Raw genomic sequence first — 15,032 nt, forward strand, 5'->3', positions numbered from 1 at the left:
GACAGTAATAAACAAACTTTCTCATTTTGGACTAAGAAAAAAAGAATAAAAGCAGCAACTAGGTGTTATCTCCACTTCAAAGAGAACTTGATGGTGATGATAAGCAAGGTGCTGGGACAGAGACCAGAGTCAGTGCCTCTCTGCTTAGGTCCTTGTGCATGAAGGAACCTGGTTCACTAAAGGACAAGCAAACTTACTTCCTGAAAAAAATACTCTTAAGTTAAGGCAAAAGGTCTAGCACAAAAAATTTTGTACTGAACCAGGAGATGTACTTTGAAAAACAGACAAATATTTTGGATGCACAGCTCTTCTTCAGGTGAAAACAAATCCCACCAACCAGCACAGTTAGGGCATTAGTTTATGAACAAAGAGACTACTCTTGAATAAGAGGAAATGCAGTCCTGAAGGGCTTGAGTTTGGCAGCACACATGACTTCAAAACAGAGACTGTAAAAATGCTGCACAAAGTCATCAGAGCGCTGGAAATTCTGTATCTGGGAGGTGCATAGTAATAGCACCTATGCCACAGGACAATTTTAACTGTGTTATTTCACAGGTTAAAAGCACATTTTTTGAAAATTGGGAGACAGCAGAGAAGTAGAGTCATAGTAGGAAAGAAAGTATATTCAGGGAAATCTGAGCAGTATCATTGCATCATTTAAAGGACACATGCTTTGCTTTTCAAGGGATTAATTGCTACATATGGACCTCATTTCTCCTACTTGAAAGCAGCAGCAGATATGAATGCACAGATAATGCAAATGCAGCTCTGCTGGATTTGTGGAAGCACCAGATTTTCAGTCTTTCCAGTTAAGGAGGGCTCCTTTCACTGCATGGTAGCAGAATGACCAAGTGAGACCTCTTGTCTGCAAGGCTCAACAATACTTGCAAACATTTGATCTACGTTATCTAAATAGGTTAAGTAATAAAACACCCATACTGTACAGAGATAAAGATGAGAGATCTCCCTTTTTTGTACTTCTAGCTTAGTTATCTCAATTCTTACGATTGTTTTGTAACAATTTTTCTTCTGTAAAGATCCTTCAAAGAAAAGGGTCACCATCCGAACATGGGATTTGATCCAGACTTTGATTGTCTACCACCATCTCAGAAGTGTTATTTCCACGGTAAAAAGATTAACTGAAAAGCATTGTTCACTGTCCAGGCTGGAAGCATAATGGTCCAAACAGGAACACTTTCATAGTTTTCCAAATCTAAAAGAATAATCTGGTCAATAATAAATCTACAAATCCACTTCCGAATCTCTGCCCCTCCCACTACTCACATTCCAGCAGTGCATACACAATATAAATGAAAGAATTCAAACTCAAAAGCACCTTGTTTGTAATAAGAGATCTGCACCAAAGCTTCCTATGTCAAAAATTGCAAAGAACAGGATGACAACAGGATCCAACAACATGTTGTCCTAGTGTTTGGGTACCAAAGGGAAACTACTAGCTTCATATCTGATGTCTGTCTTCAATGCTGGGATGAAGCATAATGAAGAGCTGACCCAGAATATCACATGTGTGCTTCCCCTTGTGTCCTGGACAAACAAGGGGAAGCACAAGAAAGGAACTGGGAAGACAGGAGGATAAAAAGGTTTCATTAAAAAGGAAAGGGATGGGGAAAAGTGTTTCTTCATCTTCTGAAGTTCCAAAATCTTGAAATAACAATGTTTTCCTTCTGTCTTCTAAATAAAAGCAAAACTAAAGGAAAAGAAAGCCAAAGAAACTGAAGACTTATTGAAAAGATGCCAACGACTTCAGCAGATCCAGGATTTGATCCTAAAGGAAGCATATTTCTCCCCCACCCCATAAGTACCCTGAAGATCAAGGCAGGCACTGGAAGGGAGGTGAAGTACACGTTGTCTTAAGAGTGAAGACAAACAAAATTCAAGGAGCACTCTGCATTCAACAGCACAATAGAAAGAACACAGGTCTTGTGTATTTTTATCCCATTTAGTTCTGTAGTGGGCTCAATGTGTAAGTTGCTTGGGTTTAATAAAAAGAAGACTCCAAAGATAACTCTTCTCCTCACTTGCCACGCTCTACAACAAAATCAACGGTATCACCTACTCTCATGATTCATACCAATGATGGCCATCACTGCAAGAAGCATGAATGCTATTTCAGAAACAAATGCACCAAATACACAAGCCACCAGAACAAGTCAGTCTGTCTAATTTGGGGAACACTAGTCAACAGGGAGCGATAAATATCCAGAAGCTGATCATTTGTCACCATCTTTGCTCACAGAATGCAGCTGGTTGTCATGACAACCCTGTCATTCTCCTTGCCGAATTGCTGAACCCAGCCACGTGTGTTTGGGGAGAGGAAGATTCCCTAATAGTTTCCAGGAAAATGTGCTGAAATGTGGCATTTACAGGCATACATATAACCAGACAACATCTGTGCCAAAATGAATTGCTATTTTGATCAACTGTAACATAAATCATAATCAGAAAAGGGTCTTTTGGTGCTAGTATTTGCAGCACTTTTTATATATGATTATTTTTTCCTTCATTCATAAAGTTTTCTTTATCTTGATTCACCACTTCTTCTCACTTTTATTCTTCTAGTTCTCTTCCCTATCCTACTGGTGGGAGGAGTGAGCCACCATAGAGGCATTCAAAGCATACTGGCCAATGCAAGGTCCAAGAAGAAATAAGCAGGTACCATCTGGGGTGGAATGAAAAGGAGTCCCAAACAAATGAGGGCAGCATAGAAATGAAAGCCCTTTTCACCAACTCTGTGCTTAAATCAGATGCTATCTGAATAAGATGCACCAATACCTTGGAAGACTTCTACCAAGTAATTTCCAAAGAAGTCAGAATAATTTGCTATTGTTCTAGAACATGATCTACTCTTGCTTATAAACAGACTTTGCATACCACAGAATCATGGAATGGTTGGTAAGGGACCTCTGGATATCATCTAGTCCTGCTAAAGCAGGTTCACCTAGAGTAGGTTACACAGGGTTGCATCCAGGTGGGTTTTGAGTATCTCCAGAAGCAGACTCCATAACCTCTGTGGGCAGCCTGTTCCAGTGCTCAAAGTGAGGGTGACAGAGTATGACCAGTATCAGTGAGTTTCTAGCTTATTTGAAATGCTAGTTCTCTATTCCTTCCACTAGATGGCAAAAGCTTTTACTTTAAGAATAGTTCAAAACACAGCAGACTGTACCTCTAATTTGGCCTAAATTCACTGCGATCATGCTCTGTGTGAATGCACCCCAAAGGACCTTCTCACTATGGAGGACTCTGAGCAACAAATAATTCATCAAGAGCAGTATCTTCATCATCATTAGAAAATCAGTAAAGTGGTATTGCAAGTTAGCTATCAGGGTTAAACCAGTCCAGCAGCAATCTGCATCTGCTTTTCTGACTTCTTCTTTTTTGGGCATAGAAATTCTTCTTCCCATGCTTTTCCCCACAGAAAGCAGAACTGCAGCATATGATCTTGTGTTCATATGGGTTTATACCATATTAAACTACTTTGTTTTGTTTCAGAAGCAGGGTTTTGTTTGGTCTAAAGAGGAAAAATTAAATGGCCATCCCAGCCAAGAGACTGCTAGACTCACACAGTGAAGCCTGCACATGCTCTGTCGCACCGGCAGACACACGGTGCAGCTCACCAAGGACAGCATGGAGGCCAGCCTTCCTTACCCTCACAAAATGTATTTCCCTCCTAAAATAAAGAAGGATTCTCCTGTCCCCTCAAAGTGAACTGGTATGTTAGTGTTAAACCACCCACAGGAAAGACGACTAATTTTGGGTCATGAACAAATATAATCTGCAACAATCACACAAACCACAAAGATTCAGTCTATAAATACTGACAGAAAGAGATGTCCTTCTGACTTGAAGACACAAGATGCTTGCAGAGCAGGAGGAGACACTATGCCAGCATCTGGCATATAGCAGCAACAGCTTCAACTCTCCACAAAAGAAGTCCTGCACCATAGTGCTTTACTTACAACTAACATCCTTGTTTTACAAGCTTCAAATATTACCATTTAATATCTCCCAACCTATAACTCTCCATTTTACTAGGACTGGCTGTAGACACAAGTGGTTTCGAAACATCTCCCTTACACCTTCTGCTAGTAGCTACTGCTACTTACCTTGACACAAGCCATGAAAGACAGATGGACGGATCTTATTTCCTTACTTAACTATGATATACCTGCCATCAAGTCCTGGTACTAAAGAATGGGAACAGTTTTGGACTCCACAATTTCAATCACATTTGCTTCAACTAAGGAATAGCTTTATATCCTCTCTATATCTGTAGATATAGATTTCTATATCTATTGTAGTCCCAACAGTTTAAATTTGGTGATGTTAGTGAATGTCTCTTTAATGAGAATGAAATGGAGTAGTAGGACACAGTATGGAAGAAAGAATCTGACTAGCTGTCACCATTTTCTTCTCCTTTTTAGAACAGGAACTGCAGAAAAAAGATTTGCATTAAAAGTCAGGTACTAGGCAAATGGCAATTTTCTTCATCTAAAATGAAGCCTACTGTCTTCAGGAGAGAACAATGTAAAGAAGGACTGCATTTCTCCGGAGAATATCCTACATAAATACATTGATATAGTCTAAAATTTGAGAGACATGCTCATTAGTGTTTTTGCATATATGACTGGTTAATTAAAAGCCAGTGAAGTTGCCCAGTGGCACAGACATACAATTCAAATGGTGGCTTGACTAAAGCTGCTTTTCTTTGACATCTTCATTTGGAGCACTGTGCAAATGCACTAGAAAAACCTTTTCTGAATTTAATAATTCAATGAAAATAAGACATAAAATTGAATTACAACAGAGTTACTATCTGAAATTAAATGTTTTACTTCACAAAAAATCATAGTTTGCAGGAACGTTTATTTCCTCTCTCAGATGCAAGCTCTGCTCATCTCTCAGTCCATGTGAATACATGGCACCACACACAGTGCGGCAGGTGCTCTAGGATACCATGAAAATGACTACTTAATCTTCACACCAACCTTGTGAGGCAGGAGTGCAAGCCCTGTTTTAAACAAAGTCAGGCAGACGTAAGAGAGAGGTCTGAGATGCATTAAATAAGTCTCTTGGAGTCATGCCCACACCCTGTGTACTCCCTGGGATCCGTGCAGGCTCCCTGCACCCAAACACCAATCACAAGATGGTGCGCAGAGATCAGCCACTGTCCTCCAGTGTGTCTTCGTGTCAGAGTCCCCTTCCATCCTACACCATAGACTGCTCTTTCCAGTGTGGCATAAAGCAATTCCTACCCCATCCCACCCAACTAAGTCAGTTTAATACTAATAGTAAGAACCAGAATGTCACTTTTAATAATCTATATAACAGATTACTTTGCTACTTTACAGCTGTAGTCAAATGTGCATTAGAGAGCAAACTGAAGCCTCCAGGTTTTTTCCAACATAGAAGTTAAAGACCCAATATTTCCCCATCTTCAAATTAATTTCATGTTGCTACAGTACCGAAGAGAAGGGAGACGTTTATTATAGTGAAAATCCATTTTTGCCATTAGAGACACCTAAGCATGAAATATTGCTCAAACATAGGAAGCAACACAGTGTCTCTCACGGCCTACAGCCTGCTTGAAAAGAGAGGTGCTAAGGGAGAAGCTCAGGCACAGCAGGCAGCTACAGCCTGCGTTGTACGATGTGAACTCCTCACCTCCACCTCACAGCCTTCAAATTTTGAGACTTTTTATAAACAAGACCCCTATTACCAAACAACTTTAACCTTTTCAAAAGTAATTTTGCTTCAGGTGAAGTAAGTCTTCTGCACAGTGCGTAGGGCAGACATGAATCACAACGTACAGCATCTACAAGGGAAGCCTTTATGAACAGGGGTTTCTGACAGCGATGCAAGTGCCAGGGAACTGGCTGTATTTTGCCCCCCTCGGGAGAGGGAAGCATGCTGGTAGTGCACATGGGGCACTCACAGCCCTTCAGTTTATTCAAGTATGTTGCATCACTACATTGGTATAAACTTTCTATTAAATCTTTATTCATGCTGTCCAGATACTTTTTGGTATTAAGAAAACTCAAAGATACTAATCATCTTTGAAAGCATCCATCTAACATTAGAAATATCATTATTTTCATTCTCGTATCTACTTCTTGGTGCTCCAGAACCAAAATTTTGCATTTATTTTTCAGAGATAGGGATTTATACACATAATAGAGGGCTGCAGGTGGTCTTGGAAAGCTGGAAAACCACTCCTATAGGATGAGAAGATTGCCTGCCATGGATTTCTATTTACTTTTGTTGCAGTGTAAAAACAAAAGACTACAGATAGATCCTACGGGATCTATCCATTTCAAGAGCTGTTTGTCAATGTACAACCTTCACTTCTCAGTTTCCTTCAACACACAAAGATGTCCATCTCCTGGTTTTTATCAATTTCTTAAAAGAAGTTCTTTACTGGTACTCTTCTGATCTGTAACTTCAAACCCTCATACACAACAGCAGGCAATTAATTACCTTTTGCCACTCTTGAAGAATCAAGGTAACCAAGTTTTTTGAAGATAACACTTCAGTACTCACTAGCAGTTTAAAAGGTTACACGTTGGGAACTAAGATCAAGACAAAAATCCTTATGCCTACTGTTTTAATGTAGAATTGAACTATCACAGGACTAGTGCATGCACATCCACGTGGCCTAGCATAAAAATGGATGTAGCAGAATTAGAAAAGACAAACACAGATAAAAATGCTTCTGCAGAAGAGACACCGAATGTAGTAGGATTCTCAAGCTTGGAAAAGAAGTGGCAGGGAGGAGGGAAGGATGTCACAGAAATCTGTAAAATCACAAATGATGGGAAGAAGGCAAGGATGGAAAGGAAATCATCATTCACTGTTATTCACTGCTTCCTAAAACAGAAATGCAATAGGAATCTAATGAAATTATTGGAGAGCAATTTTATAACAAAGGGAAATACTCTTTCATATAATACATAATTCAATTACGCAGTTCATGGTCACAGGATGTTGTGGACGCCAGAAATATAAATGAGACAAAAAATGATTAAACAAATTCATGTTAGAAAAGTCTGTCAAGGGCAATTAAAGAAAATAACATGAATGACATACCAAGTCTGAAAGTCCTAAAACTACCAATTGCTGAAACTGAAAAAGATACAACAGGGGGAGGATCACTTTATGCTAGCCATGCTTTTTGTTCTAGTGAACATGTAAGCTTCTGCTACTGACCACTGCAAGAGGCGATCCATAAAGAACTACAAGAGCCTAAGGTCTACTGGAAAGGGCCATTTGGTGATGTACAATACAGAACTGTAACCTCTGTAACTCTTGTAAAAGCTCAGGTGTCCAGTTAGTATATCAGTGAAAAGTGGGATTAACAACATTATTGAAAGACTTTGATAAAAATTACCACAGCATTTATACTGGGTCAGATTAAAAAGCCACATCTGATATAAGAACTCTCAAACCAATATATCCAAGCTTCCTCTAAGGGATTTATATACATATATATATATATATACATATATATTCCTAGAAGGAAAATACACATTATATGTGTTCTCATAAATAGAAAGGTACACAGTTTCCTACCCTGAGATACAGAAAAACCTCATATGACAACAGCAATGCAGGAGTTATGGGACTGAATATTATTATCTCTACACATTTGTCACATTCAATTTTATAGTAACATGTATCCAAAAGGAAGAGTTTACTACTTTTAAACCCAATTGTACAGAGCCATTTAACAGATACAAAATTTATTTATAGACAAATACAACTGGTCTTAAATATCCTTATGAATAAGGAAAGGGGAATATAAACTACTGCAAAGAGTAGTAACTAACAGCAGATCCCATCTAGTGATTACTGCAGAGACAACTGCTGTGGAGAGGTAATTAACCGCTTAGACTACAAGCTTTTACACATGACAATTACTATAGTTCAAAAAAAGTCTTATATCAGTAAATGTTTACAGTCTTGCTCTCCTTATATTATTTGCAGAAAATTTCGGAAATAGCAGAGATGACAGCAACATCCTGTACATGAGATGCTACTCAGAAATTCAGTTTGTGCACTGGTAACAAATTCTCAGTTAATCCTGTCACCTTCTGAAAACAGATTCAGGCCAGAAAAACTGACTGTGGCCAGCAAAACACACAATCTTGACACAGCATCTGTAAAATGATAATCCAAAAGAAAAGTAACCAAGTCAAAATAACCTGATCTGGTGGCCTTTACACTGACCCTTTTGCAGTAATGCTACCAGGAGAAAACAAAGAGTTTTCTCTCTCTTCTAAACTTTGACCACCACCCAAAAAAGGCAGTTTCCTCTGGGAAGTGTTGAGGACACTAGAGCATGCACCACTATCTTCTGGACCAGCTCCTTGAAACTAAAAACAAAGTGAATGTGGACAGAAGCCACTGGGAGAAACACAGAATGGGGTGTTGTTATTTAACACCAGCCAGAAACCAAGCACCTCGCAGTTTCCATGTCACCCTACTCCCAATTAACTGTGGGATTAGATAATCTCATGAAAGAGGAGTTTCCCATAAAGAAGTACACTAAGTACATTTAAAGTACAGAAATCTGGTTCATAGTTATGGAAGAGAGACTTCACCTATGACATCAAGAGAAATATACAAAATCACCTATGACATGAAATCAAGTGAGATATATAAAATCACCTGTGACATGAAATCAAGAGAAATACAGAACATCAATCTTCTATTACTGAACATACATTAATTTTGATGATGTTGGTGAGCTCTATGGATCACAAATCTAAAACATCATTCGTTAATTTACTACTGAAATAATGAGCATTCATAAAGATACCTTTACAGTAGTAACTACCAACTGTGCACACTGCAACCTAAGCTGTCAAGATACCAGCTGATCTTCCACTAAACAGATAAAATAATTGCATTCAATATCCAGAGCTAAGTGACATTGTCAACCAGTGCTGTGAAAAAGTAAAACAGAAGTGTTACTTACAGTTAATAGATGCTCCTGTATAGTTCAATTGATCTGCTACCAACATCCTTTAAGTTTGCTATATACATGTCCCAACAGCTTCATATTCTCCTTCTGTGCAGCATCTCCAACTCAAACATGGGAAAATACACTGCTATCTTTAAACAGACACTTACTTAATTAGTCTATCCAGGAACGGTACTTTGGATGAGAGGAAAAAAAAGCCACCCCCATTCAACTGCCGATAGATATAACAGAGGAAACACCACATGTTGACCAGATAAATGACTGCATCCTCTAATAAGCCAGGAAGAAATGAGAGAGATGGCTACACAGGAATTACAGCAGCGTGTGCATACAGTGAATTCTCTACTGAATTGATTCCAGCTTAGAAGAGATTGATGTATTTTTCTGACTGACTCTGCTCAAGAGACATGCTTTTGAAACAGTACTTTCAGCCCGCAAGCCTTTAGATATCAATCACATCAAGATTTAATCAGTTCAACTTCGGACCAGAATAGCCCCTCATCCTGCAAATCAACCCCTGGAAATATATTTATGTTGTTTTTTTTCTCCTCAACTGCCTCTATAAGCAAGGAAAGTAAAAGATTAGGAAAATGGAAAGCAAAGATCCACTCTCTGAAGACAAAATTCTTCTTAAGACTGCGAACCTCAGACTCCCTGAAGGTGCATTGCAGGCATGGTAGAAATTGATTTAGTGAAAGGCTTCTATTAGTTGTTCTCATTGCAAAGTCCCTCCCCTTGCTATAATCAATAATTTAAGCAAAGCCAAGAATCATGTCAGCCAAAATGACCAGGGTAACTCGACTGTCTCTTTCTTGCAGAGCAGAAGCAAAATTAAATTAAAGTCTGAATGGGAATGTATTCTAATTTAAAAATTAATTTGGTCAATCTGAATTGTGCTTTTTGGCTTTCATTTTGAGTAGGGGAGGAGGGATGGGCTCCTTTGTTCATCACTAAAAACTTCTCAGGTTCAGAGAAGTGCCCAAAATCCACTTTCAAAAAATAAAAGAAGCCATAGCCTTAGAGTTATGTGCAAACAAGAAATGTGCTCTACAGAGTTAAAGCTCTTACTTGTGTATTATGACAGTCCTGTCTCTCAGTGCCCTGCAGTGATCTCTAAGTTAGTAACTGATGCAGTGTTTGATATAAATTGAGCCCTGCAGAATCCCAATTCAAAAGCAACTAAAACCAAAATAATAGGAAAAATGCATTTAGTTAAATTGTGTCACTGTTTAGGACAAAATCGTTTCATTAAGAAACAGTTTCATGAATAGTTCTGAGAAAGACTACTTCAAGGGTCTTGTTTGAAAATCATACTAGGTAATAAATTAGTCCAGTGTATCAAATTATGTACATATAAAATAATTAACATAACAAATAACAGTTAAAAACAATCCCTGTAATACAACACCATGTAAAAATGGATTAAATGCCCCAGAGACACTATTAGCAGGGAGCTTTTAAAAAATATATGCTACAGATTTGGGGTTGTAGTCCCACTCTCCCCCCAAGGATTTCTCATCACTGAAGTATCACAGATAAAACCAGTCCGCAAACTGAAAGACACACACCACTAAGCTTTAGCAATCCAGATCTCAGACACTGCAAGAAACCCACTTAATGTCATTACCTTCAGCTCTGTGGCATCCAGATATTGGACATTTATGACCTAATGCTGAGTACCCAGGGGCTCCATACATCTCAAAATGAAGCAATCGAGTCTTAATAGCAAATGTATGTGCTTTCATAGGATTGCTTACAAAAAGGCTTCATGTCCCTTAAGACAGGCCAATACATCCTCTTTCAAGCAAGGACTGAGTTCAGAGCAAGGTCTCCGCAGCATGCCAAGTCCTATCATACATTTCTGGCTCATGGAGATGCTCAGCACTGCTCTGAAAGTACCCACCTTCTCTTGATGCAGCAGCAATGAACCCAAGGCCCACTGCAGCATCATCTATTGCATGTTTTGGTGGTACATGCTATAGGTTTCTGTATATTCAATACCATAGCTTGCAACAGCACAGCTGTGACTCAAGGGACCCACAACCCCAATTCAGCCATGTCATTAATTAAAGCTGATTTCAATTTCAATCAGCTAAAGCTGACTTGTGTGAGAACTCAGCACATGAGGAACAAGTGCACTCACTGAGAGACTGCAGACTAAAGGAGACACTAACTCAGGGAGATTAAAAGAAATACCTACAGATGTAAACATATCAGGGCAGGAACTCAAGGAGTTCCTCCACAGCTGCAGTTACTCTCCTTTTGCTTCCCCCTCCAATGAGTCCCTCCTCTCAGCAAGCCTCCAGGTCACACTCCCATCTTCCAAGCCATCCTCCCATCCCCACAACTTCCTTGTTCCCCCAACAGCTTTCTCCTCGGCTGAGAACAGCAGGGAGACCAGCTCACCACTGCCGCTTGGCCCAATGCTGGTATCATTGCAGGTGCTCACAGGAACAACTACACGGCCCAAGCTTTGTGTTTCCACTCTGCAGAGTGCAAAGAGGCAGGAATCACTTCTGTGCAGGAAACTGCTCGAATTTTACCAGCCATCCCCAGCTTGTACACCCAGATGAGTTGCTGCAAGATCCTCCAAAAACTTGGGGGCCACTGTTAAGACTAGAGACTGATTCTGCTGAGTGGCAATGCTGTTCCTCTACCACACCTCCTGCAGCTGAGATAAAGAAGCCCAGAAGATGATAAACCAGCACCCAAACAGGCTGCAAAGAGCTTTGGAGCACACAGAACCAACCTGGAAAAATATACCCTCATTCTCAGCTTGCCTTAACGAACAGGGGCCTGCACATAAAGAGTCCTCCCAAAGGTAACAGTGTTTTTTCCTTCCCTTCCACAGAGATTTCTATATCCATTTCAAAGCATCAATCAGGTGGACTGAAGTTTGGCCTGACTTCTATGCAGCATTCAGAAGTGCTGAGGCAGAGGTTTACTGGATCGATTTTGGTCATAATTTGTTATTACTTGAACAGCTTTATGAAATGGGAGCTTTTTTTTTTAGAAGAGGTGGTTAGTCTGATATCAGCTTATGGTATCTTTTCTTCTGTGCAACTTCCTGTCTTGCCATCCTTCTGAAATGAGGATCTTGACTTTTTCCCATTACTTTCTCTGGGTTTTTTTTCTATGATTTGTTTTCTCTTCCTCTTTGCTTCATCCTGTGTCTGACAATCCTAGGCACAGAAGAGCTTTTTCAGCAAGGTGCATTCAACCTCAGAGAGGACATGCAGGATCCAAAATTACACGTCCATCCCTAAACTACAAAAGCTTGAAAAGTTTCCAAAAATAGTTTGTCAAGTTAAGTACCTGACATGATTAAGCTATTCACCACTTCTGAAACTTGAGTTTGCCCTACAGATGCTCAGAAGAGTTTTCCACTTTGCTACAGGACACAAAAAGCATGCTCTTATATTTCTTAACATTACACATCAATGTAAACTACATTATGGTGTTAGAGGAAACTTGCAGTGCTCTGAACATCTTGTGAACTACTCTACAACTTCCACTCAGGTAGTAGTATGATGCTGGCATTCACTTTCCTGTGCAGTCTTGCCACCACCTCTATTCCCCATTGCTGCCTTTCACTTTCCCCTGTCAGTATTCCAAATGTTCTGGGAGAAAGCCCTGCATGCATTTGTTTACCCCACAACTACACATTTTACTGAGTAGAAAATATTAATGTTTAGCAAAGTTCAAAATCGTAGTACTGCATGTATATAAAGCAGCACTAAGATTTTTTTCTGGATTAGGAATTATGTGCTTTATTCATCTAGCACAGAAAGTGTCCCTGAAAAGACAAACATCAAACACGAAATGAAGTATCGAGGGAAAATAACCCAGCTTGTTAGACTCCCATCAAGTGGCCAGAAGCTCAGCTGGAATAAGGTCAAAATCAATGAAGCTATGTCAGTCAGGACAGGGCCACATTTGACACTATTTGTAGCCAAAGCACTCAGCTAGCCACAGAAATGCTTTAGTAGCCAAAGCAAAGCCACCATAAGGCAACTGTCTTCGAACTCTATCTCCCCCAGTCCTGGAACACCCTGGGAGGGATATCACGCTAGGAGAGAGCTCTGTTTACAAAGAATATGACAAACCATCCTAGACCCTTTAGGCACAATATAGCAGAGGTTAAACATAAAGTTATTTTTAAAACAAAGGCAGACACAGAAGACAAACAGATTTAGTTTCTGCACTGCAGGGCAGATGCTTCAGACTCTGTCCAGCCGGTTAATTCATCTGTGAGTGTTACTTAATGTACATCCTCCTCAGCCTGCGGTTGCTTCTTCAGAATTCAAGTCCTAGTTCTTGCCTCCTATCTGTTGTCTGTCTTGGTCACCATCAGGCACCTCAAGGGACATCAGGAGGGCAGTTGATTCAAGCCCTCTCTAAGGAGGAAAATTAATGGCTCTGATGAACTGAGGAATTGTTCTTTATCTTTGTTAGACAGTTAAGTATGAAACTGCAACCATGACCATACAACACATCCTGGAAAGCCTCTTCCATAGTCCCAAATTCTGGTAATTGCAAACAGAGTTTGGGAGAGGATGCTAATCACCAGTGTTTAAAACATCTATCCTTCCATTTCTGAATTTAAGCATATTAATTCACTTTTAAATACTTATTTTTATTAACTATACCAATTCAAAAGGGATAGTGGCTGACCATCACTCCTTATTGTGGAATTTTTGGATTTGAATTCAGAGCACTTATCCAAGCATCCAAGATATGGATTTAGGTGGCTCCACTGAGAATCACAGAGTAAATCCAACCTGACTGCCCAAACGCAGCAAGTAGCTTCCCTGTGTAACCGATATTGGCAGAGTGTACTCAAGAGAATCACCTCTCAAGGTCAATTTATTTTATGGGCTTCTAAGAGCGGACCCTGATACTGTGAACACCAGGTAACCGTGCTGCCTTTTAGGTTTTATTTCTTTTTAACTGGCTTACATTTTCTTCCCTAAAATTCTCTCATAGAGGTAGCTAAGTAAGAGACAGTTAGTTACTCCACATACAGAATGTTACCTACATAAACACTGGGGATATACAGCAATAGTCACCCTTCCTAGCAGTCAGCAAATGGTGAAGTCTGAGACTATAAAACATGCATTATTCTTCAGATGTGGTTATCAGTAATATGAAAGATTAAAAGAAATACCAGCTCAATATTAAAAGTTCCCAGGCCTTTAGGATGCAAGTGTGAACTAGAGCCTCTTATTTGCAAAAGTCTGAAAATTGGGGGTTTACCTAGAACCCCAAAATTGTATAGGTGATGTGTTTTCTCTAGTATTACAGGACTTGTGTTAATCCACAGTGTAACTGAATGTATTTCTGCTACCATAAATCTTTTTCCCCACTCAGGAACAAGGAAAACTTGTTCTGTAGCAAATAACATACTTGTCTATATCAGATATGTACTGCAAAGAAGAGTGCTTTTAAGAGGACATCCATTTTAATTTTGTCAAAGACACTGGTTAAAATCAGAGGCAGAACTGACCATGGTATAAATCTTTCCGACTACTTCATGATTTGCTGTAATTTTTATTGTATTAGAGGGCCATTCTACCCAGATGTACTGTTATTTCAGAATATCGGGCTCTATTTACAAGAACAACACTCCTGATCCCCAAGGGCCAGTCTCATGGCTGTCATTTCTGCACTAGATTGAACTTATTTATTCATAACCAGCTATAAAGCTGCCCTGCTGGATTTGCTCAAAGAGTAGCAGCAGACAGGCATTTGGTATACAGCAGTTGCATACAGCAGCAGCACCCCTGACAAAGAGAACAATTCTGGTTTTGAACTCCCTCTGATTTCAACCAGGGAGAAGCAAGGCATTCTGTAAGCCAAAGGCTGAGGGGCTGGGGAGCCAGAGGAGGCTGCTGCCCCTGCACAGTCTTCCACAGCTCTGAAGTGAGGAGGGAGGGTGTAAGACTGCCAGTTCCAAGTACAAGCTCAAAGAAGGGGTTTTACTTTAAAAAATATACAAGGCACCAAAAATATCCACCCTTCGGATATTTCA

The 15,032-nt window shown here is 39.7% G+C and overlaps 1 protein-coding gene across 9 annotated transcripts in view; it reads right to left on the reverse strand.

The window, feature by feature from the left end:
* The window catches only part of APBB2 (amyloid beta precursor protein binding family B member 2), a 178,963-nt gene that overhangs the window by 72,586 nt on the left and 91,345 nt on the right, over positions 1 to 15,032 (reverse strand). The window lies entirely within an intron of this gene.

The sequence above is a fragment of the Manacus candei genome, unplaced genomic scaffold, assembly GCF_025592945.1.
Source record: "Manacus candei isolate 608988 ecotype Guabito, Panama unplaced genomic scaffold, ASM2559294v1 h1tg000028l, whole genome shotgun sequence".
NCBI lineage: Eukaryota > Metazoa > Chordata > Aves > Passeriformes > Pipridae > Manacus > Manacus candei.